Source organism: Ranitomeya imitator, chromosome 1, assembly GCF_032444005.1.
Source record: "Ranitomeya imitator isolate aRanImi1 chromosome 1, aRanImi1.pri, whole genome shotgun sequence".
NCBI classification, from domain to species: domain Eukaryota; kingdom Metazoa; phylum Chordata; class Amphibia; order Anura; family Dendrobatidae; genus Ranitomeya; species Ranitomeya imitator.
Window position 1 is genome coordinate 809,517,338 of NC_091282.1, and position 25,341 is coordinate 809,542,678.

A 25,341-nucleotide genomic window follows, 5' to 3' on the forward strand; every position below is an offset into this window, starting at 1 on the left:
TGGGAGGCTAGAAGCAGGCACAACGCGATCGCCTCTGCTACATAGCAGCGATCTGCTGATCGCTGCTATGTAGCAGAAATGCAGGTGTGCTGTGAGCGCCGACCACAGGGTGGCGCTCACAGCCACCGGCGAGCAGTAACCATAGAGGTCTCAAGGACCTCTATGGTTACAATGGAGATGCATCGCCGACCCCCGATCATGTGACTTGGGTCGGCGATGACGTCATTTCCGGCCGCCCGGCCGGAAGCGGTAGTTAAATGCCGCTGTCTGCGTTTGACAGCGGCATTTAACTAGTTAATAGGTGCGGGCAGATCGCGATTCTGCCCGCGCCTATTACGGGCACATGTCAGCTGTTCAAAACAGCTGACATGTCCCGGCTTTGATGCGGGCTCACCGTGGAGCCCTGCATCAAAGCAGGGAATCTGACCTTGGACGTACTATCCTCTCCAAGGTCAGATAGGGGTTAAAATGGAAAAAGTAGCAATGTATAAATATCAATATTTCAGTCATTTTAAATTTCATTACTGCAATATTTACTATACTTTAAATATGTGGTTCTTATTGGACATTTTTTATTGAAGGGAATCTGTCATCAAGTGTTTCCTACCCCATCTGAATGATAATGTTGAGGCAGAGACCCCGATTCCAGCGATATATCACTTACTGAGCTGCTTGCTTTCATTTTTACCAAATCCCTGTTTTCTCTGCTGCAGATCTACCAGTACTCTAAAAGCTGAGCTCTGTATAACCCCGCCCACATCACTGATTGGCAGCTCTGTCCATGTACACACAGCTGGCAATCAGTGGGGCGGAGTCATACAAAGCTCATGACTATATGGCAGTAGGTTTACTAGACCTTGAGTGATCATTTCCTGTTGAAAAAAAAATTGATTTTGATCAAAAATACAGCAAGCAGCCTATTAAGCAACATATCGCTGGAATAAGGGTCTCTACATCTACATTATGTTGCTTTCAGATTAAGCTGAAAAAACCCGGTGACAGATTCTCTTTAAATCGTGAGACTTCAGCTACTGCAACACATCAACCTCAGTCAGAGGAGTTGTCTATACTAACAGTAGACTTGCATGCAGCTTTTAAAAGGGATTTTCAGCCAATAAAGTATATTCATAAAGGTTTCAAACTAGTCAAAAATAAAACAAATTCTACTTTTAGTCACTGACTCACCACAGGCAATGTTCTGGCACTCAATCAGAAATTCTAAGAAATATATGCTCATTACTGGCTGAGGCAGTTCACTGATGTATCAGGGATTTTCTGAGCAGGAATTTCCAGACATTTCTTGTATGACAAGTAAGGGACCAGAAAGGAAAGATCAGCATGGACTGGGAAAGTGTGGGACCATCTGGGAGATTCATTAGATTTCCCCTTATTCGTTTTGTCTAGTTTAAGTAGTTTTAACGTAAATGTGTCATCAAAAAATTACCTTTTTTAAAAATGTACAAATTTCACTATTAATATTCAAAATTAGTAATAATTAAATTATTAAATTTTCATCCGCTATTCGAGATTCGTTCTTTCCAGAAGCGTGTTCAGCAAGCTAATCATCAGTATAGGTAGAATTACAATGACATAACACAGGATCCATCTAACACAAAAGTACAGTACAGACCAAAAATTTGGACACACCTCATTTAAAGATTTTTCTGTATTTTCATGACTATGAAAATTATACATTCACACTGAAGGTATCAAAACTATGAATTAACACATGTGGAATTATATACTTATCAAAAAAGTGTGAAACAACTGAAATTATGTCTTATATAGGGTTGAGCGAAACGGGTCGTTCATTTTCAAAAGTCGCCGACTTTTGGCAAAGTCGGGTTTCATGAAACCCGATCCGACCCCTGTGCGGGTTCGGCCATGCGGTACGCGACTTTCGCGCCAAAGTCGCGTTTCAATGACGCGAAAAGCGCCATTTCTCAGCCAATGAAGGTAAACGCAGAGTGTGGGCAGCGTGATGACATAGGTCCTGGGGAGAGGTTGCTGCCGCTTCGTCAGAAGCAGGGATAGCGTTAGGCAGGGTCCATTAACCACCAAACCGCTTGTGCTGTAGCGATTTCCACTGCCCAACACCACCTTCGGTGTGCAGGGACAGTGGAAGCTACATTTTTTTTTTTTTTCCCCCTCAGCGCTGTAGCTCATTGGGCTGCCCTAGAAGGCTCCCTGATAGCTGCATTGCTGTGTGTACGCCGCTGTGCAAACCAACTGCTTTTTTCAAAGCACAAATCCTCTTGTTCCTTCCTTTCTGCACAGCTATCTTTTTTGTTTGTACACACTTTTTATTTAATTTGTGCATCAGTCCACTCCTTATTGCTGCCTGCCATACCTGGCTGAGATTACTGCAGGGAGATAGTAATTGAAGGACACTCCCTGTTTTTTTTTTTTTTTTGTGGGAGATTAAGATTGACATTTCTGCTAGAGTGCCATCCCTGTGTGTGCCATCTCTCACTCAGTGGGCCATAGAAAGCCTATTTATTTTTTTGCTTGATTTGGGTTATAAAATCTACCTGAAAAAATCACTACATCAATCAGTGGGAGAAAAATATTGGCCTCAGGGCTTGTGTGCCACTCTTGACTCCTGTGTGTGCCATCTCTCAGTCAGTGGGCCATAGAAAGCCTATTTATTTTTTTTGCTTGATTTGGGTTCTAAAATCTACCTGAAAAAATCACTACATCAATCAGTGGGAGAAAAATATTGGCCTCAGGGCTTGTGTGCCACTCCTGACTCCTGTGTGTGCCATCTCTCAGTCAGTGGGCCATAGAAAGCCTATTTATTTTTTTGCTTGATTTGGGTTCTAAAATCTACCTGAAAAAATCACTACATCAATCAGTGGGAGAAAAATATTGGCCTCAGGGCTTGTGTGCCACTCCTGACTCCTGTGTGCATCATCACTCACTCAGTGGGCCATAGAAAGCCCATTTTTTTTTTTTTTTGCTTTATTTGGGTTCTAAATTCTACCTGAAAAAATCAATAAATCAATCAGTGGGAGATTAATATTGGCCTTTGGGCTTGTGTGCCAGTCCTAAGCGTGCCATCTCTCTCTCTCAGATAGTGGGCCATAGAAAGCCTATTTATTATTTTTTTTATTGGGTTTATAAATTTTCCCTGGACCAAAAAAAAATAAAGTGGGAGATTAATATTGGCCTCTGGGCTTGTGTGCCAGTCCTGAGCGTGCCATCTCTCTCACAAATAGTGGGCCATAGAAAGCCTATTTATTTATTTTTTTTTTGTTTTATAAATTCTCCCTGAAAAAAAAAAGGGAGATTAATATTGGCCTTTGGGCTTGTGTGCCAGTCCTAAGCGTGCCATCTCTCTCTCTCTCTCAGATAGTGGGACATAGAAAGCCTATTTATTATTTTTTTTATTGGGTTTATAAATTTTCCCTGGAACAAAAAGAAAACAGTGGGAGATAAATATTGGCCTCTGGGCTTGTGTGCCACTCCTGACTCCTGTGTGCGTCATCTCTCACTCAGTGGGCCATAGAAAGCCTTTTTTTGTTTTATTTGTTTTCTAAATTCTCCCTGAAAAAATCATTTTATTTTATTTGGTTTCTAAATTCTTCCTGAAAAAATCATTTTATTCTATTATTTTTTTTTCCTAAAGTCTCCCTGAAAAAAAAAAAAAAAAAAAATCTGTGGGAGATTAATATTGCCCTTTCTGCTTGTGTGCCAGTCTTGACTCCTGGGTGTGCCATCTCTCTCTCTCTCCAATTGTGGGCCATAGAAAGCCTATTTTTTTTTTAGCTTGATTTGGGTTCCAAAATCTACCTGAAAAAATCACTACATCAATCAGTGGGAGATAAATATTGGCCTCTGTGCTTGTGTGCCACTCCTGACTCCTGTGTGCGTCATCTCTCACTCAGTGGGCCATAGAAAGCCTTTTTTTGTTGTATTTGTTTTCTAAATTCTCCCTGAAAAAATCATTTTATTTTATTTGGTTTCTAAATTCTTCCTGAAAAAATCATTTTATTCTATTATTTTTTTTTCCTAAAGTCTCCCTGAAAAAAAAAAAAAAAAATCAGTGGGAGATTAATATTGCCCTTTCTGCTTGTGTGCCAGTCTTGACTCCTGGGTGTGCCATCTCTCTCTCTCTCTCCAATTGTGGGCCATAGAAAGCCTATTTTTTTTTAGCTTGATTTGGGTTCCAAAATCTACCTGAAAAAATCACTACATCAATCAGTGGGAGATAAATATTGGCCTCTGTGCTTGTGTGCCACTCCTGACTCCTGTGTGCGTCATCTCTCACTCAGTGGGCCATAGAAAGCCTTTTTTTGTTTTATTTGTTTTCTAAATTCTCCCTGAAAAAATCATTTTATTTTATTTGGTTTCTAAATTCTTCCTGAAAAAATCATTTTATTCTATAATTTTTTTTCCTAAAGTCTCCCTGGAAAAAAAAACAAAAACAAATCAGTGGGAGATTAATATTGCCCTTTCTGCTTGTGTGCCAGTCTTGACTCCTGGGTGTGCCATCTCTCTCTCTCTCTCCAATTGTGGGCCATAGAAAGCCTATTATTTTTTTAGCTTGATTTGGGTTCCAAAATCTACCTGAAAAAATCACTACATCAATCAGTGGGAGATAAATATTGGCCTCTGGGCTTGTGTGCCACTCCTGACTCCTGTGTGTGTCATCTCTCACTCAGTGGGCCATAGAAAGCCTTTTTTTGTTTTATTTGTTTTCTAAATTCTCCCTGAAAAAATCATTTTATTTTATTTGGTTTCTAAATTCTTCCTGAAAAAATCATTTTATTCTATTATTTTTTTTTCCTAAAGTCTCCCTGAAAAAAAAAAAAAAACAAATCAGTGGGAGATTAATATTTACATTTGTGCTTCAGTGACAGTCCTGCGTGTGTGGCATCTCTCTCATTTGTTGCCACCAACAACAGAGTGTGTAACATTGTGCCTGATTTTCGTTGTGGTCTCACTCACCAGTAAAGGGGTAGCTAAATCATACTGAAGTTATAGCTCACCGTGTAATTTGTGTGACAGCAACAAATACCGTTAGTTTGTTTACGTTTTTAAAACAATGAGGAAGTCTGGTGGAAGAGGTCGTGGCCGGGGGCATTCATTGTCAGCTGGTAATGAGGGTAGTGGTAGTGGTGGAGCATCAGCTGGTTGTGGGAAAAAAAATATTGCACCTAAGTCTGGAGCTGTGGAGCCAGGTTCGTCGTCTGGCTACACAAGGCCTCGAACGCTCCCTTTTCTGGGAGTAGGAAAACCGCTTTTAAAGCCGGAGCAGCAAGAGCAAGTTTTGGCTTATCTTGCTGACTCAGCCTCTAGCTCTTTTGCCTCCTCTCGTGAAACTGGTAAATGTCAAAGCAGCGCGTCGTTAGTGGATGTTCACGGTCAGGGACAAGTCGCTTCCTTGTCCTCTTCAGCAAAAACAACAACAGAGAAGAATGCAGCAGGCGACACAATGGGTTTCTCCATGGAGCTCTTTACACATACCGTCCCTGGCTTAGAAAGTGAAGCAGTTAACAGTCCATGCCCATTACAAGTTGAATCTGACATGGAGTGCACTGATGCACAGCCACAGCCAGACTACTATGCTGGTCCTTTGACTCAGACCACAACATTGCCCTTGCAGGGTAATGATCAAGAATCAGTCCCTGATGAGACTATGTTGCCCCATCACGAACGCTATACCACCGACCGACACGGTGACACAGACGAAGTTGCACACGAGCTACAAGAAGAGGTAATAGATGACCCAGTTGTTGACCCCGATTGGCAGCCATTGGGGGAACAGGGTGCAGGCGGCAGCAGTTCTGAAGCGGAGGAGGAGGGGCCGCAGCAGGCATCAACATCGCAACAGGTTCCATCTGCCGGGCCCGTATCTTGCCCAAAACGCGTGGCAAAGCCAAAACCTGTTGGAGGACAGCTGTTATGTTTGCTAATGACAGGTGTTATGAAGGCAATCCAGAAACACAGTGTGCTTAGCGATCAGAGCGCACACAGTGATCTGACAAATACCCAAAAATACAAGAACGAGCTCTGAGACGTGGAAACTCTGTAGACTGCACACCTGATCCTATCCTAAACACAACTAAAAGCGGCTGTGGATTGCGCCTAACAACTACCTAGGCAACTCGGCACAGCCTAAGAAACTAGCTAGCCTGAAGATAGAAAAATAGGCCTGACTTGCCCCAGAGAAATTCCCCAAAGGAAAAGGCAGCCCCCCACATATAATGACTGTGAGTAAGATGAAAAGACAAAACGTAGGGATGAAATAGATTCAGCAAAGTGGGGCCCGATATTCTAGGACAGAGCGAGGACAGTAAAGCGAACTTTGCAGTCTACAAAAAACCCTAAAGCAAAACCACGCAAAGGGGGCAAAAAAAACCCACCATGCCGAACTAACGGCACGGCGGTACACCCTTTGCGTCTCAGAGCTTCCAGCAAAACAAAAGACAAGCTGGACAGAAAAAAAGCAACAAAAAAGCAAAAAGCACTTAGCTTATACAGAGCAGCAGGTCACAGGAACAATCAGGAGAAGCTCAGATCCAACACTGAAACATTGACAAGGAGCAAGGATAGCAGCATCAGGCGGAGTTAAGTAATGAAGCAGTTAACGAGCTCACCAGAACACCTGAGGGAGGAAGCTCAGAGGCTGCAGTACCACTTGTGACCACAGGAGTGAATTCAGCCACAGAATTCACAACAGACAGCGTGGCCATCCGGTTAAAGCTCAGTCTGCAATGCCTGAAAAGGTATCCGATGCTAGAAAGAGTGCAGTCTGGCATTTTTTTAAACAACATCCAATTGATCAGCGCAAAGTCATCTGTCAAAAATGTTCAACTACCTTAAGCAGAGGACAGAATCTGAAAAGTCTCAATACAAGTTGCATGCATAGACATTTAACCACCATGCATTTGCAATCCTGGACTAACTACCAAACGTCCCTTAAGGTTGTAGCACCCTCGGCCAATGAAGCTAGTCATCAACGCAACACCCCTTCCGGCAGTGTAGGGCCACCATTTTCCGCACCACCTGCAGTATCTGTGCATGTTTCTTTGCCAGGCCAAAGCAGTCAGGGTCAGGGAATCACCAGTTTCGTAGTAGGAAACACTGCATCTAGGGCACCGGCGGCAACAATACCATCTCCCACCGTCTCTCAGTCTGCCATGTCCACCGGCACCCCCGCTAGTTCCACGATCTCCAGCTCTCCAGTCCAGCTCACCCTACATGAGACTATGGTTCGAAAAAGGAAGTACTTAGCCTCGCATCCGCGTACACAGGGTTTGAACGCCCACATAGCTAGACTAATCTCGTTAGAGATGATGCCCTACCGGTTAGTTGAAAGCGAAGCTTTCAAAGCCCTGATGGACTACGCTGTACCACGCTACGAGCTACCCAGTCGACACTTTTTTTCCAGAAAAGCCATCCCAGCCCTCCACCAGCATGTTAAAGAGCGCATCGTCCATGCACTCAGGCAATCTGTGAGCACAAAGGTGCACCTGACAACAGATGCATGGACCAGTAGGCATGGCCAGGGATGTTACGTGTCCATCACGGCACACTGGGTAAATGTGGTGGATGCAGGGTCCACAGGGGACAGCACGTTTGGGACAGTTCTGCCTAGCCCACGGTCTAGGAAACAGTTGGCTGTAGCCGTTCGCACCCCCTCCTCCTCCTCGTCCTCCTGCAGAAGCGAGACCTCGTCCACAGACCGCAGTCGCACAACCACTCCATCCGCAGCTGCCACTGTTGCACACCAGGTCTCCCATTATGGGGCAGCTACTGGCAAACGTCAGCAGGCTGTATTGGCTATGAAGTGTTTGGGCGACAACAGACACACCGCTGAAGTTCTGTCCGAGTTCTTGCAGAAAGAAACGCAGTCGTGGCTGGGCACTGTAGATCTTGAGGCAGGCAAGGTAGTGAGTGATAACGGAAGGAATTTCATGGCTGCCATCTCCCTTTCCCAACTGAAACACATTCCTTGCCTGGCTCACACCTAAAACCTGGTGGTGCAGTGCTTCCTGAAAAGTTATCCGGGGTTATCCGACCTGCTCCTCAAAGTGCGTGGACTTTGCTCACATATCCGCCGTTCGCCCGTACACTCCAGCCGTATGCAGACCTATCAGCGTTCTTTGAACCTTCCCCAGCATCGCCTAATCATAGACGTTGCAACAAGGTGGAACTCAACACTGCACATGCTTCAGAGACTGTGTGAACAGAGGCGGGCTGTTATGTTTTTGTGGGAAGATACACATACACGGGCAGGCAGTAGGATGGCAGACATGGAGTTGTTAGGTGTGCAGTGGTCGAAGATTCAAGACATGTGTCAAGTCCTTCAGTGATTTGAGGAATGCACACGGCTGGTTAGTGCAGACAACGCCATAATAAGCATGAGCATCCCCCTAATGCGTCTGCTGATGCAAAGTTTGACGCACATAAAGGATCAGGCGTCTGCAGCTGAGGAAGAGGAAAGCCTTGATGACAGTCAGCCATTGTCTGGCCAGGGCAGTGTACAGGACGAGGTAGCGGGCGAACAGGAGGAGGAGGACGAGGAGGATGATGGGGATGATTATATTTTTAATGAGGAAGCTTTTCCGGGGCCAGTGGAAATTGTTGGCGCGGCAAGGCCGGGTTCTGGTTTTTGGAGGGACACAAGTGACGTGGATTTGCCTGAAACTGCCCCTCAACCAAGCACAACCACAGATTTGAGAACTGGAACTTTGGGCCACATGGCGGATTATGCCTTACGTATCCTCAAAAGGGACACACGCATAACAAAAATGATGAACGATGACGATTACTGGTTGGCCTGCCTCCTTGATCCTCGCTATAAAGGCAAATTGCAAAATATAATGCCACATGAGAACTTGGAACTAATATTAGCAACCAAACAATCAACTCTTATTGACCGTTTGCTTCTGGCATTCCCTGCACACAGCGCCCGTGATCGTTCTAACACGAGCTGCAGGGGCCAGCAGACCAGAGGTGTTAGAGGGGCAGAAATCAGAAGTGGCGTTGGCCAGAGGGGTTTTCTGACCAGGTTGTGGAGTGATTTTGCTATGACCGCAGACAGGACAGGTACTGCAGCATCAATTCAAAGTGACAGGAGACAACATTTGTCCAGTATGGTTACTAACTATTTTTCATCCCTTATTGACGTTCTCCCTCAACCGTCATTCCCATTTGATTACTGGGCATCAAAATTAGACACCTGGCCAGAATTGGCAGAATATGCATTGCAGGAGCTTGCTTGCCCGGCAGCTAGTGTCCTATCAGAAAGAGTATTCAGTGCTGCAGGTTCAATACTAACAGAAAAAAGGACTCGTCTGTTTACCCAAAATGTAGATGATCTAACCTTCATTAAAATGAACCACAACTGGATTTCGAAATCTTTTGCCCCACCTTGCCCGGCTGACACCTAGCTTTCCTATGTAAAGGTCTTGCCTGTGGACTATTCTGAACGACTTTTCCAATCTCGTAATTTGCAGCACCTGATTGTCCAGCATCCGACATGTTAACACCTCCCTAAATGGCCAAAGTCCCCACACGGGGCCGTGGTATCGCCACTTGGCGCCAGCACCCGTGAGAGTACTGTTTGTCTGAAGAGATGGGTGTGCCTGCTTTTGGTCGACGGCACTGCCACTAGGTCCCTCATAGTACAATAAAGTGTCTGGCGGTGGTGGTGCGCACCCAACGTCAGACACACCGTTGTAATATGAGGGGCCCTGGGCCTGTACCGCCGGCCACAAGACAGTCCCCCCCCCCAGGTCAAACAGTGCTCTACGACTTGCAAAATTTTCTCTCACAGTTCCACCAATGTTTAGTCTATGCGCTGACATCCTTCAATGCCTGGCACTGTCAATACCATTGTATTGACATTTTTCTTATGTTAGGCCTTCGAAGCCTGTCTGCGGTCACTCCTTCCACTAGGCCTCCACTGACCTGTCTACTGCTGCCCGTGTTCCCCTGGAATCAATTTTAAATTGCCTACAGCCAGCCCAATTTATTATGTTAGGGCTTCGAAGCCTGTCTGCGGTCCCTCCTTCCACTAGGCCTCCACTGACCTGTCTACTGCCGCCCGTGTTCCCCTGGAACCAATTTTAAATTGCCTACAGCCAGCCCAATTTATTATGTTAGGGCTTCGAAGCCTGTCTGCGGTCCCTCCTTCCACTAGGCCTCCACTGACCTGTCTACTGCCGCCCGTGTTCCCCTGGAACCAATTTTAAATTGCCTACAGCCAGCCCAATTTATTATGTTAGGGCTTCGAAGCCTGTCTGCGGTCCCTCCTTCCACTAGGCCTCCACTGACCTGTCTACTGCTGCCCGGGTTCCCCTGGAACCAATTGTAAATTGCCTACATCCCAATTTTTGTTATGTTAGGCCTTCGAAGCCTGTCTGCGGCCCGTTCTTTCCACTACTACTACACTGACCAGGCCACTGCTGCCCGTGTTCCCCTGGAACCAATTTTAAATTGCCTACAGCCAGCCCAATTTATTATGTTAGGGCTTCGAAGCCTGTCTGCGGTCCCTCCTTCCACTAGGCCTCCAATGACCTGTCTACTGCCGCCCGTGTTCCCCTGGAACCAATTTTAAATTGCCTACAGCCAGCCCAATTTATTATGTTAGGGCTTCGAAGCCTGTCTGCGGTCCCTCCTTCCACTAGGCCTCCACTAACCTGTCTACTGCTGCCCGGGTTCCTCTGGAACCAATTTTAAATTGCCTACAGCCAGCCCAATTTATTATGTTAGGGCTTCGAAGCTTGTCTGCGGTCCCTCCTTCCACTAGGCCTCCACTGACCTGTCTACTGCTGTCCGTGTTCCCCTGGAACCAATTGTAAATTGCCTACATCCCAATTTTTGTTATGTTAGGCCTTCGAAGCCTGTCTGCGGCCCGTTCTTTCCACTACTACTACACTGACCAGGCCACTGCTGCCCGTGTTCCCCTGGAACCAATTTTAAATTGCCTACAGCCAGCCCAATTTATTATGTTAGGCCTTCAAAGCCTGTCTGCGGTCCCTCCTTCCACTAGGCCTCCACTGACCTGTCTACTGCCGCCCGTGTTCCCCTGGAACCAATTGTAAATTGCCTACATCCCAATTTTTGTTATGTTAGGCCTTCAAAGCCTGTCTGCGGTCCCTCCTTCCACTAGGCCTCCACTGACCTGTCCACTGCCGCCCGTGTTCCCCTGGAACCAATTGTAAATTGCCTACATCCCAATTTTTGTTATGTTAGGCCTTCGAAGCCTGTCTGCGGCCCGTTCTTTCCACTACTACTACACTGACCAGGCCACTGCTGCCCGTGTTCCCCTGGAACCAATTTTAAATTGCCTACAGCCAGCCCAATTTATTATGTTAGGCCTTCAAAGCCTGTCTGCGGTCCCTCCTTCCACTAGGCCTCCACTGACCTGTCTACTGCCGCCCGTGTTCCCCTGGAACCAATTGTAAATTGCCTACATCCCAATTTTTGTTATGTTAGGCCTTCAAAGCCTGTCTGCGGTCCCTCCTTCCACTAGGCCTCCACTGACCTGTCTACTGCCGCCCGTGTTCCCCTGGAACCAATTGTAAATTGCCTACATCCCAATTTTTGTTATGTTAGGCCTTCGAAGCCTGTCTGTGGTCCCTCCTTCCACTAGGCCTCCACTGACCTGTCTACTGCCGCCCGTGTTCCCCTGGAACCAATTGTAAATTGCCTACATCCCAATTTTTGTTATGTTAGGCTTTCGAAGCCTGTCTGCGGTCCCTCCTTCCACTAGGCCTCCACTGACCTGTCTACTGCCGCCCGTGTTCCCCTGGAACCAATTGTAAATTGCCTACATCCCAATTTTTGTTATGTTAGGCCTTCGAAGCCTGTCTGCGGTCCCTCCTTCCACTAGGCCTCCACTGACCTGTCTACTGCCGCCCGTGTTCCCCTGGAACCAATTGTAAATTGCCTACATCCCAATTTTTGTTATGTTAGGCCTTCGAAGCCTGTCTGCGGTCCCTCCTTCCACTAGGCCTCCACTGACCTGTCTACTGCTGCCCGGGTTCCCCTGGAACCAATTTTAAATTGCCTACAGCCAGCCCAATTTATTATGTTAGGGCTTCGAAGCCTGTCTGCGGTCCCTCCTTCCACTAGGCCTCCACTGACCTGTCTACTGCTGTCCGTGTTCCCCTGGAACCAATTGTAAATTGCCTACATCCCAATTTTTGTTATGTTAGGCCTTCGAAGCCTGTCTGCGGCCCGTTTTTTCCACTACTACTACACTGACCAGGCCACTGCTGCCCGTGTTCCCCTGGAACCAATTTTAAATTGCCTACAGCCAGCCCAATTTATTATGTTAGGCCTTCAAAGCCTGTCTGCGGTCCCTCCTTCCACTAGGCCTCCACTGACCTGTCTACTGCCGCCCGTGTTCCCCTGGAACCAATTGTAAATTGCCTACATCCCAATTTTTGTTATGTTAGGCCTTCAAAGCCTGTCTGCGGTCCCTCCTTCCACTAGGCCTCCACTGACCTGTCTACTGCCGCCCGTGTTCCCCTGGAACCAATTGTAAATTGCCTACATCCCAATTTTTGTTATGTTAGGCCTTCGAAGCCTGTCTGCGGTCCCTCCTTCCACTAGGCCTCCACTGACCTGTCTACTGCCGCCCGTGTTCCCCTGGAACCAATTGTAAATTGCCTACATCCCAATTTTTGTTATGTTAGGCCTTCGAAGCCTGTCTGCGGTCCCTCCTTCCACTAGGCCTCCACTGACCTGTCTACTGCCGCCCGTGTTCCCCTGGAACCAATTGTAAATTGCCTACATCCCAATTTTTGTTATGTTAGGCCTTCGAAGCCTGTCTGCGGTCCCTCCTTCCACTAGGCCTCCACTGACCTGTCTACTGCCGCCCGTGTTCCCCTGGAACCAATTTTAAATTGCCTACAGCCAGCCCAATTTATTATGTTAGGGCTTCGAAGCCTGTCTGCGGTCCCTCCTTCTACTAGGCCTCCACTGACCTGTCTACTGCTGCCCGTGTACCCCTTGAACCAACATCAGAAAATATAAAAATAAGTATTTTGCTTATAAAAAAGAAAATACTGGAGAGATATCAAATGCAGACATTTTAACATTAAAACAAACACATACAACAAAAATCTGGTACAGTACTAAAAATGGCCACCAGCTACAATAACTTTCTCCTGCAAGTAGTTAACTGAAAGTTTTTTTCAATTTAAAACACAGATATGGCATCCACCGAGTGTTGTCCTGTCGCGTCTTCTTTATATAATTGTCAAGAAGATGCAAAACAATGAAAATAATAAAATCATTATTTACCAAAAAAATAGAGTAAGTCAAAACCACATTGCAAATAAACATTCATTACAAATAAAGAAACAGGGCGCGTCCGAGGGTGAGTATATACCTAATAAGAATATAATCACCCTCGGACGCGCCCTGCTTCTTTCCGACAGCCTTCCCTCCTAAGAATCAGCCCTTCCGTGGTGTAGAGAGAGGGTGTGTTACACTCCAAGGTGTTCCCCAGGTTGCCTTTCCTGAGCTTCGATCTTCATGCTCTCGTTTAGTAGTTGTCGGAAAGTAGGCTACATTAGGCCTACAAATTGGGTATGGGGTGTAGAGAGATGGTGTGTTCAACTCCAAGGTGTTCTCCAGGTTGCCTTTCCTGAGCTTCGATCTTCCGGCTCTCGTTTAGTAGTTGTTGGAAACTACACTGCATTAGGCCTACAAATTGGGTATGGGGTGTAGAGAGATGGTGTGTTCCACTCCAAGGTGTTCTCCAGGTTGCCTTTCCTGAGCTTCGATCTTCCGGCTCTCGTTTAGTAGTTGTTGGAAACTACACTGCATTAGGCCTACAAATTGGGTATGGGGTGTAGAGAGATGGTGTGTTCCACTCCAAGGTGTTCTCCAGGTTGCCTTTCCTGAGCTTCGATCTTCCGGCTCTCGTTTAGTAGTTCTTGGAAACTACACTGCATTAGGCCTACAAATTGGGTATGGGGTGTAGAGAGATGGTGTGTTCCACTCCAAGGTGTTCCCCAGGTTTCCTTGCCAATGCTTCGATCTTCATGCTCTCGTTTAGTAGTTGTTGGAAACTACACTGCATTAGGCCTACAAATTGGGTATGGGGTGTAGAGAGATGGTGTGTTCAACTCCAAGGTGTTCTCCAGGTTGCCTTTCCCGAGCTTCGATCTTCCGGCTCTCGTTTAGTAGTTGTTGGAAACTACACTGCATTAGGCCTACAAATTGGGTATGGGGTGTAGAGAGATGGTGTGTTCCACTCCAAGGTGTTCTCCAGGTTGCCTTTCCTGAACTTCTATCTTCAGGCTCTCATTAAATTGTGGTTAAACGGAACAACTGCATTTGGCGTACTAGTTGGTTTGGGGCCTACTATCGGTGTCTGCCACTCCTTGCTGTTCTCCTGGTTTCCTGTCCTGAAATTCCATTTTCAGGCGCTCGTTATGTAGTTGTTAATGTTAGACTGCATTTGGCCTACTAGTTGGGTTGGGGCCTACTATCGGTGTCTGCCACTCCTTGCTGTTCTCCTCCACTGAACAAAGCTGTGCTGCCTGTTTACTACGGTTGCCAATTTTGAACTGCATTTCGACTACTTACTGATTTGGGCCTACTCTCTGTGTCAGCCTCTCATTCCAGTTGTCCTCCACTGCAATGCCCCCTGGTTATTCCTGTGTTACCAATTTTGAACTGCATTTAGCCAACTTTATTCTTTGGGCCTATATCTGTGTTTCCTCCTCATCCTGCCCATTGCCCAGCCAGTGATAGATGAGTCTGCTGGTACATTGACCCATAACGCAACATTCCCCGTGCACGCTACACAACAACATTGTGACCCTGCTGAAAGTCAGGTTGCTCTTCCCGCATACCATACCACCTTACACAGGGACAAAGAGGAAGGTGCAGATGAAAGTGCAGGTTCCTTCATCAGGTGGGGGGAGGAATACTAGTTGGCGACGTCACTGGCACAGGGCCTCTCATAGTACGCAAAAGTGTTGCTGCCGGTGGGAGGCGCCCCCGCCGTGCAAACACACCGCTGTACTTTGAGGGGCCCTGTGCCAGTGCCAATGCCAACGAGTGGGCCCCCCCTGCTTGCTCAGGTTCACAGCACTTGCAAAGTTGAAATACTTACCTCTCCCTGCTCCACTGCCGTGACGTGGTCCAGATTTCCTGGGCCCACTAATTACTTGAACCAACCCTACCCACCATAACTTTAACCAAATGACCCCCAATTTCAAATGCCTTCCAATTATTATAAGGTAAATTACGCTTGACAAGCTTCATTAAGAAGAATGGATGGTTTTGAGATTAAAATGGGCACTCTAGGTGTTTTCCTGGCCCCCACTCACTGCCGACTATGCTGCCCCATTGACTTGCATTGGGTTTCGTGTTTCGGTCGATCCCGACTTTACGTCATAATCGGCCGATTTCACTCGACCCGACTTTTGAGATAGTCGGGTTTCGCGAAACCCGGCTCGACTCTAAAAAGGTCAAGGTCGCTCAACTCTAGTCTTATATTCTAGGTTCTTCAAAGTAGCCATCTTTTGCTTTGATGACTGCTTTGCATACTCTTGGCATTCTCTTGATGAGCTTCAAGAGGTAGTCACCGGGAATGGTTTTCACTTCACAGGTGTGCCCTGTCAGGTTTAATAAGTGGGATTTCTTGCCTTATAAATGGGGTTGGGACCATCAGTTGTGTTGTGCAGAAGTCTGGTGGATACACAGCTGATAGTCCTACTGAATAGACTGTTAGAATTTGTATTATGGCAAGAGAAATGCAGCTAAGTAAAGAAAAACGAGTGGCCATCATTACTTTAAGAAATGAAGATCAGTCAGTCCGAAAAATTGGGAAAACTTTGAAAGTGTCCCCAAGTGCAGTGGCAAAAACCATCAAGCGCTACAAAGAAACTGGCTCACATGAGGACCGCCCCAGGAAAGGAAGACCAAGAGTCACCTCTGCTTCTGAGGATAAGTTTATCCGAGTCACCAGCCTCAGAAATCGCAGGATAACAGCAGCTCAGATTAGAGACTAGGTCAATGCCACACAGAGTTGTAGCAGCAGACACATCTCTGCAACAACTGTTAAGAGGAGACTGTGTAGCAGGCCTTCATGGTAAAATAGCTGCTGGGAAACCGCTGCTAAGGACAGGCAACAAGCAGAAGAGACTTGTTTGGGTTAAAGAACACAAGGAATGGACATTAGACCAGTGGAAATCTGTGCTTTGGTCTGATGACTCCAAATTTGAGATCTGTCTGTGTGTGACGCAGAAAAGGTGAACGGATGGACTCTACATGCCTGGTTCCCACCGTGAAGCATGGAGGAGGAGGTGTGATGGTGTGGGGGTGCTTTGCTGGTGACACTGTTGGGGATTTATTCAAAATTGAAGGCATACTGAACCAGCATGGCTACCACAGCATCTTGCAGCGGCATGCTATTCCATCCGGTTTGCGTTTAGTTGGACCATCATTTATTTTCCAACAGGACAATGACTCCAAACACACCTCCAGGCTGTGTAAGGGCTATTTGACCAAGAAGGAGAGTGATGGGGTGCTACGCCAGATGACCTGGCCTCCACAGTCACCAGACCTGAACCCAATCGAGATGGTTTGGGGTGAGCTAGACCACAGAGTGAAGGCAAAAGGGCCAAGTGCTAAGCATCTCTGGGAACACCTTCAAGACTGTTGGAAGACCATTCCCGGTGACCACCTCTTGAAGCTCATCAAGAGAATGCCAAGAGTGTGCAAAGCAGTCATCAAAGCAAAAGGTGGCTACTTTGAAGAACCTAGAATATAAGAAATAATTCCAGTTGTTTCACACTTTTTTATTAAGTATATAATTCCACATGTGTTAATTCATAGTTTTGATGCCTTCAGTGTGAATGTACAATTTTCATAGTCATGAAAATACAGGAAAATCTTTAAATGAGAAGAGGTGTCCAAACTTTTGGTCTATACTGTATGTCAGCAGATTTGGCGCAAATTTATTCCCATGTGCCATTCTAATTGGCCAGGAAATGGTCTGTGGCGGGGGAACACCGCCTCTCACCTGGCAGCATCCACAGCTCTTTTGATTAGTTGGCCTGGTGTTATGTCACATGTGCATCATTTCACAAGGATGAGGTCGCACCATGACAGCTAATCAAAACAAAACCCACATGATGCAAGTAAAAGGCGGTACTCCCTGTTCTGTCCAGTAAGTGTGAATCAATTTGCATCAACTCTGAGCTGCCCATGCTCCCCGTGCCTTCACAATGACCCGACAAACATTTTCTGATGACACATTACCTTTAAGAAACATGATCGTATGTAAACGCTTTTAACCCTAGGTCTAAAATCAGCACTGCAGAAGTTCTTAAAGCCCTTAAATCTATTCAGAATCACTCCAAGATTTCAGTTACAGGAACTCTAACAAAAACAAAGATTTGTTAAAAAGTAGGACCCTTACTGATCCCCTCAAATAGACTTCTAAATAAGTAGTATAAACGTGTTTGCATTGCTATTTCATCTGACCTACCTGCTGAAAATAAACGACTTCCTGCAGGCGTTCCTCTAACTGTGCTCCCAATACTGCGCCTTGTAACAGACTGTCTGTATTCCATCCCTGTGCGGGTCTTCTCTTGAGTTTCGGAATTCCCTGCAGTAGCTTTGCTATTTTTTTCTCCAATTCCCCTGACTTTTCCAGATGGGCCCGATATTCTGCTGGCGTTATTACGAAAGGTGGAAGGGGTTGAATGGTTTTGACTCTTTTTGCCAATGAGGGCCATAGGCAGAGCTTCAGGATCAACCATGCAGGTTCCAGGTTGAGGTGGTGTTGGGTATGTGTTATGATCTGGTGGTTTAGGAGTAACATGGAACGAGCTCAGAAGGATGTGGTATCTGTACTGACCGCAGTCCCTAAGCTCAACACAACACTAGAAGCAGCCGTGAGATGCGCCTAACTCTCCCTAGGCACCTCGTCACAGCCTAAGAACTAACTACCCCTTAAGATAGAAACAGGAAAGCTATCTTGCCTCAGAGAAAATCCCCAAAGGATAGATTAGCCCCCCACATGTAATGACTGTGAGAGGAGAGGGAAAAGACATACACAGAATGAAACCAGGATGAGCACAGGAGGCCAGTCTAGCTAGATAGAAAGGACAGGATGGAATACTGTGCGGTCAGTATAAAACACTACAAAAAGTCCACACAGAGTTTACAAAAATCTCCACACCTGACTAAAGGTGTGGAGGGTAAATCTGTTTCCCAGAGCTTCCAGCAACACAGAATTAATCCATACTGATAAGCTGGACAAACATTGAAAGCACAGAACGGATAAGTCCACAATCTGTGGACAGAAAAGAGCAAGCAAGGACTTAGCTTTGCTGAACTGGTCAGGATAACAGGAAAATCCAAAGAGATCTGAATCCAACCAGGAACCATTTACAAGTGGCACTGGCTGAAGAAAAGAGCCAGGCATAAATAGCCGAGCAGAAAAGACAATCAGTGGAAGCAGCTGCTGACAGCTAAATCCAAGGAGCAGCCATACCACTTGAAACCACAAGAGGGAGCCCAAGAGCAGAACTCACAAAAGTGCCACTTACAACCACCGGAGGGAGCCCAAGAGCGGAATTCACAAGAGGTATGGGTCCTTCAGTGGTGGAGTAATAGGATCCAAAAGTCTTGGTGTATGGTCGCCCTCAGAATCAGATGCTCCATCAATGGCAATTGAAGAACCCTCTTCGGGTCCAGAATCAGATATTGTTGGCAAAGACTCACTTACTGAAGTGGGTGGTGTTTCAGGTCCATTTGGAAATTTACTTCCAGGGGAACATAGACTCTTGGGAAGTTCCTGGGAAGGATCACTATCACTATCTCGTGGAGTTGCTACAGCATCCGATTTAGGATGCTCAAACTCACATGGTGAAACCAAGCACAGATCAACATCATGGGGAGAAGCTGACCTTTCAGACTGTTCCTCAGGTTCACTAGAGTGTGAAGGGCGCACAGGTAAGCTTAGACCTACCCTACTTGCAGCATGAATCTCTGGAGAGACATCTCTAGGCGACTCACTAACAGGAGGGAGCGTCTGCTGAAAAGAAGAAATTGATAGAGATTCATCCACTTCTGTGGAATGGGGAGAGCCCACTTCAGCAGGCAAAGATGAAGTGGTGATTGTAGGAGATACATCAGGTAGGTCCTCCCGAAATGGACTCAAAGACAAGCAACTGGTTTGCATTCCTTGTGAGGAATTTGAGTTCTCTTGAGAAGATCTTGAAGGAGCCTTAAAAGAGTTAAGATTTTTTCCATCTGAAGAAGAGAGGGCCTGTCCACAGCTGTGTTGCACCACTGCTGGTGAATGATGCTCTGAACTGACAGGTGAAGTCATTTCCAATGTCTTTTCTTCAGAACTTCCACATGGATCATCCAGCCAGTCTTGCCCATGATGTCCACTTCTGTTTTTTTCTTGAATCTCTAGGTTTGTAGGAGTCAGGTCAAAATTCACACTAATATCACTTCTGGGCGTTTTAGCTAATGGAGAAACAGGTGCTAGGCACTTAAGGGGACTTGTCTCCAGGGTAACGGAATCCATTTGGGCTCTCGGGTTCAAGGGTCACTAGCCCATTCTCTGCAGATACACCAAGTCCATTTTCATGGTGGACATTGCTGCCAACATCCGCACATGCAGGTTCGATGCCTTTACTAGTTTCTTGAGAACTGATTACATCACAAGTAACTGGATTGCTACTTGCTCCAGATGCATCCTTTTGGACTGGATGGCTTTTTATTTCTTTAACTTGTTCCTTTTTGGGGGGTTCGCCCTTTACCGCATTCTTAGCACTTGCAACTATGTCCTTTTTAATTCCTCCTAGGTCCTTTTTCAGTGATCCTACTTTGGAAATGGGTCTCCTGGAATCAGCAGGTGTAAAAAATAACCAAAAAATATTATATACAGGGTATAAATAATGTATATGACCTTAAGACTGAAAAAACCCTTTTAAAATGTAACTTTTAATAAATATTGAGTAAAAATACCCATACAAGCGGGTTGGGAGACAGTAACACCTTACTCTATCTTAACACAAATAATAAAAGGATAGAGACTAAACGGTGGGGGGGGGCGTGATCTTTCCCTCACTCGCCCTTCCTCACAGCGGAGGTTGGCACCCTAAAGTCGATGTGGCGCCCCCACTCGTCGACGGCTCTCCCTAGTGACCCTACAGGATCTTAACAAAATGAAACTACCACCACACCATAACTAAACATAAAGTGCAAAAAAATACTTATAAGGTGCAAAGAAAGATCTAATGTGGAAAAATTTCCACAAGAAGGGGTCATATAACCAGTTACCCTTCTGATCAGAGAGGTGCACAAAGTGTCTAATTAAGAGACAAGATAAGTAATTGCGATATACAGCAATAATAAACCTGTTTTTTGCATAATATAAGACACTTATAGTATACCCTTATTAGTTAATACAGTGTAATAGCTCAAAAAGCCAGGGTATACACCTATGCAAACAACATATTATATTTAAACAAAATCACATGTCAATATGTCATACAGTTGCACCTCTCAAATAATAAATATGAAAAAGATGGTCAAAAAAAAAAAAGGATGTACTCATCCTAATACTGCTGCCCATCCCGACGCGTTTCCCCCTAGGATAATGCACCAGGGTTCATCAGGGGAAGGAGTGGGCCCTTCACTGAGAGCGGTCACTCCGGGACGCAGCGCATTACAGCTTCCTCGGATTTGCTGAATGGTTATCTTGAGATGAAGCTTATTATAGCTTCCTCGGTCCATTAGAAGCCCCACTCCTTCCCCTGATGAACCCTGGTGCATTATCCTAGGGGGAAACGCGTCGGGATGGGCAGCAGTATTAGGATGAGTACATCCTTTTTTTTTTTGACCATCTTTTTCATATTTATTATTTGAGAGGTGCAACTGTATGACATATTGACATGTGATTTTGTTTAAATATAATATGTTGTTTGCATAGGTGTATACCCTGGCTTTTTGAGCTATTACACTGTATTAACTAATAAGGGTATACTATAAGTGTCTTATATTATGCAAAAAACAGGTTTATTATTGCTGTATATCGCAATTACTTATCTTGTCTCTTAATTAGACACTTTGTGCACCTCTCTGATCAGAAGGGTAACTGGTTATATGACCCCTTCTTGTGGAAATTTTTCCACATTAGATCTTTCTTTGCACCTTATAAGTATTTTTTTGCACTTTATGTTTAGTTATGGTGTGGTGGTAGTTTCATTTTGTTAAGATCCTGTAGGGTCACTAGGGAGAGCCGTCGACGAGTGGGGGCGCCACATCGACTTTAGGGTGCCAACCTCCGCTGTGAGGAAGGGCGAGTGAGGGAAAGATCACGCCCCCCCCACCGTTTAGTCTCTATCCTTTTATTATTTGTGTTAAGATAGAGTAAGGTGTTACTGTCTCCCAACCCGCTTGTATGGGTATTTTTACTCAATATTTATTAAAAGTTACATTTTAAAAGGGTTTTTTCAGTCTTAAGGTCATATAAATCAGCAGGTGTAGTTAATTTTTTTACATCTTTCACCCCAATTCGTGAATTTTTTTCCTCTACTTTAGTTTCTTTTATAGCTCTCCTAGAAGTCTCTGTTTTGGAATCATTATAAGATGGGCGCAAATCTTTCTTGGCTTCTGATCTTACTCCTTCCTTTTTTTTATATTCTTGGATTTCATCCTTCTTCAAAGATTTCTTTTCATCTTTTGTTTGTTCTTTCTTTACCAAAATTTTTTCCTTCACAGTTTTCAGTCGTGATTCTGGCTTTAGTTTTTCAGATACAGTCTCCATTTTACCTTTGCTCTCTTTTTGTTTCTCACCCTCTGTTCCCAGTTCCTTACTTGTTTCTACAAGAGTTTTAGATCTCTCTTTGCCATCTGATCGAAGTTCTTTTTTCTGCACTGTAAAGGGCTTCTCTTTTCCTGATCCAAGTTTTGGTTCAACACTTAGTCGCCCAGATCCAGATCCCAAGCTCTCTCTGCTATCAGTACGGCTTGGCTTTGCACCAACCCTCTCCACGTGACTACAGCCCATTATGTCTAGATCTTTCCGAGTTATAACTGGGTCTTTCAAAAAGTCTAAGTCTTTCAATTTTTCAAGACCTTTCAAAATTTTATCTTGAGGAGTGCAGCCTGGGAAAAGTACCCTAACAATTCTCCCAGAAGGTGCAGAAGGATGCCAGACAAGTAATGCACAGGCAGAAGTCAGAGAGGTTAGAGGTAAATCCAGAGTCCTATGTTCCTCATTTCCAAGCCACATTTTAAAGGCTTCAAGATCTTTGCTCCCCTTTACAGGGTTCAAGATGTACATTTCTAATCTGCCAACACCCATCTTTTGAAAAAGTATAGTTGGCTCCACAGCATTTCCACTTCTATGCAGTGGTGAATATTTAGTTTTTCTAAATGTTGCATTGTGAGCAAGGCCTCTTCTTTAACCCCTACCCCACTTGGATTTTCTTCAGCAATCAACTTTTCTACAGTGTTTATAAATACAACCCCTAGCTCTGGGGATACTAAATTTTTTAACCAATCATTGTTAGGTTGTGGTACTTGAGAAATATCCTCTTCTACCTCTGCTATCTTCCTTTGTAGCAAGCTATTGATGCCAGGCAGATTATCTAGGCCAATGTGAGTGAGAAGGATTGAGTCTACCCTATCTAAATGGCGTATTAACTTCCAAAATGGAGATCTAGCATCAGAGCCACCATTCACCAACATGTTAAATCCATTTACAGCAAAGAAAGCAGAATCGCCCCTGCCCCCTGGGAAAACATTGCAGCATGGCTTAGGCTACGTTCACATTAGCGTCGCGTCGCTGTTGCGTCGGCGACGCAGCGGCGACGCAGCGGCGACGCGCCCCTATGTTTAACATAGGGGACGCGTGCGTCTTTTTGCACGCGTTTTCCGACACGTGCGTCGTTTTAGACGCTAGCGTCGGACGCAAGAGAACGCTACAAGTTGCATTTTTCTTGCGTCCGATTTCGTCAAAAAACGACGCACGCGTCGCAAAACGCCGACGCAACAGCGACGCGACGCTAATGTGAACGTAGCCTTAGAGAGTTTCAGGAAACCAACAGTTGTTGGGGATTCCAGCAGTTCAAATGGAGACGGGGGCTCTAGAGACTCCGATAGGTACTCTGCCAATTCTAGCAATCCTTCAGTTTCCGGAAGGATTTGGCCACTGTTGAACCGCAATTCAATAAAATCTTGTAAGCTGCATTTGTCAATTTGTGATAAATCCCAAATATCTGGGCAAGAAACTGTCAAACTGACACGACTTGTTGGGTCAGAAAATCCTAAAGTTTCACCAATCTGAGGAGAGAAAGACATTTGTGTCAGGTTTTAGAAACTGTATTATTAGTATCTCCCTGGAAAGATTACCTCCTTGTCTGTAAAAATATGAATAAAGTCATCAATTGAAAAACCTCCTCCACTTTGTAGTAGCACATCCCCAGTGTCTTCAAGAAAGGGACCAGTAAGTATCAATAGCTTATGCTGTGAGGAGTGGCAGATCAACTTACGGATCTAAAAAGAACAGAAAAAAAGAAGAATTTACCAATATATTTAAGGTACCTTCACACTAAACGATATCGCTAGCGATCCGTGACGTTGCAGCGTCCTGGCTAGCGATATCGTTCAGTGTGACACGCAGCAGCGATCAGAATCCTGCTGTGATGTCGTTGGTCGGGGCTAGAGGGCCAGCACTTTCTTTGGTCGCTGGCTCTCCCGCTGACATCGCTGAATCGGCGTGTGTGACACCGATTCAGTGATGTCTTCGCTGGTAACCAGGGTAAACATCGGGTTACTAAGCGCAGGGCCGCGCTTAGTAACCCGATGTTTACCCTGGATACCATCCTAAAAGTAAAAAAAAACAAATGCTTCATACTTACCTTCAGCTGTCTGTCCCTCGGCGCTGTGCTTTCCTGCACTCACTGTGAGCACAGCAGCCGGAAAGCAGAGCGGTGACGTCACCGCTCTGCTTTCCGGCCTCTGTGCTCACAGCCAGTACAGAGAAGCAGAGCGCCGAGGACAGACAGCTGAAGGTAAGTATGAATCGTTTTTTTTTTTTACTTTAGGATGGTATCCAGGGTAAACATCGGGTTACTAAGCGCGGCCCTGTGCTTAGTAACCCGATGTTTACCCTGGTTACCGGCATCGTTGGTCGCTGGAGAGCTGTCTGTGTGACAGCTCTCCAGCGACCAAACAGCGACGCTGCAGCGATCCGGATCGTTGTCTGGATCGCTGCAGCGTCGTTTAGTGTGAAGGTACCTTTAGTCAACCAATGTTGCAAATTAGAATGTTTTTAGTGTTGTATCTCAACAAAAGATAAATGAACCTATTGTATTTTAGGTTACGTTTCTGAATCAACTTTTTTGTATACACACGAGTTACTCACAGCAGGCTCTCTAAATTTCTGTTGACCCTGAGCTATTGAGAGAAGACTGTTGTCTCACAAACCAAAGGTACCACACATCCAAGAACGGCTAAGGATGAAGTATTAGACAATTCTGATCTCCAGACTGCATGTTTCAGCCTCTTCCACAGATTTTCAATTGATTTATAAGGAATCTTCACACCTGAGACATACGGAGCAGTTTGCTCACAAGGTCTAGGCCATAATACCTGTGGATATGTGCAGAAGTCTCATTGAGAGTTAAAGAAATCATTTGTTTGCAGTGATTGCCTCAAAAGACTAGCGTACTAGATTCCTTGATAGGGCGTTGATCCAGGGAACTAGTCTGATTGCCGATGTGGAGTCGGGAAATAATTCTTTTCCCCAATGTGGAGCTTACTCTTTGCCACATGGGTTTTTTTTGCCTTCCTCTGGATAAACATGTTAGGGCATGTTAGGTTAGGCTATGGGTTGAACTAGATGGACTTACAATCTTCCTTCAACCTTAATAACTATGTTACTATGATCTGCTATGAGCGCCGCCCTGGAGTCTGTGTCCATTTTGGTGGAGTCTAAGTCAGTCTGTATAAAATGGAACTAAGATTCCTAAAATATATAATAAATTGGGTGTGCAGGATGTGCTATAAATGTTATCATAAGCATTTGGGAAAGTTATGAAATGTCCTATAAATAAATCACATGTCCAAAAGAATTGAATACTCAACACATCAAATACAATTTAAAAAGGCAATGTCACTGACGGAAATGGTAATGCCACCATTAAACAGAGGTGATTCAAGCTAGTTAGTAAAAAAAAAAAAAAATCTTTATTGAGATAACACATCTATCTATATAATAGTCTAAGGGTCACTTCCGTCTGTTTGTCTGTCACGGAAATCCCGGGTCGCTGATCGGCCAGCCGGCCACAACCAATCAGTGACGGCCACAGTCCGGCCGTGAACTCC

General features: G+C 45.3%; 1 long non-coding RNA gene and 1 pseudogene across 1 annotated transcript in view; both read right to left on the reverse strand.

The window, feature by feature from the left end:
• Positions 1–25,341, reverse strand: part of LOC138649136 (uncharacterized) — a 263,601-nt gene that overhangs the window by 68,032 nt on the left and 170,228 nt on the right. The gene's annotated exons all lie outside the window — the stretch shown is intronic.
• LOC138657534 (microtubule-associated protein 1S-like) lies at positions 18,569–22,767 on the reverse strand (annotated as a pseudogene).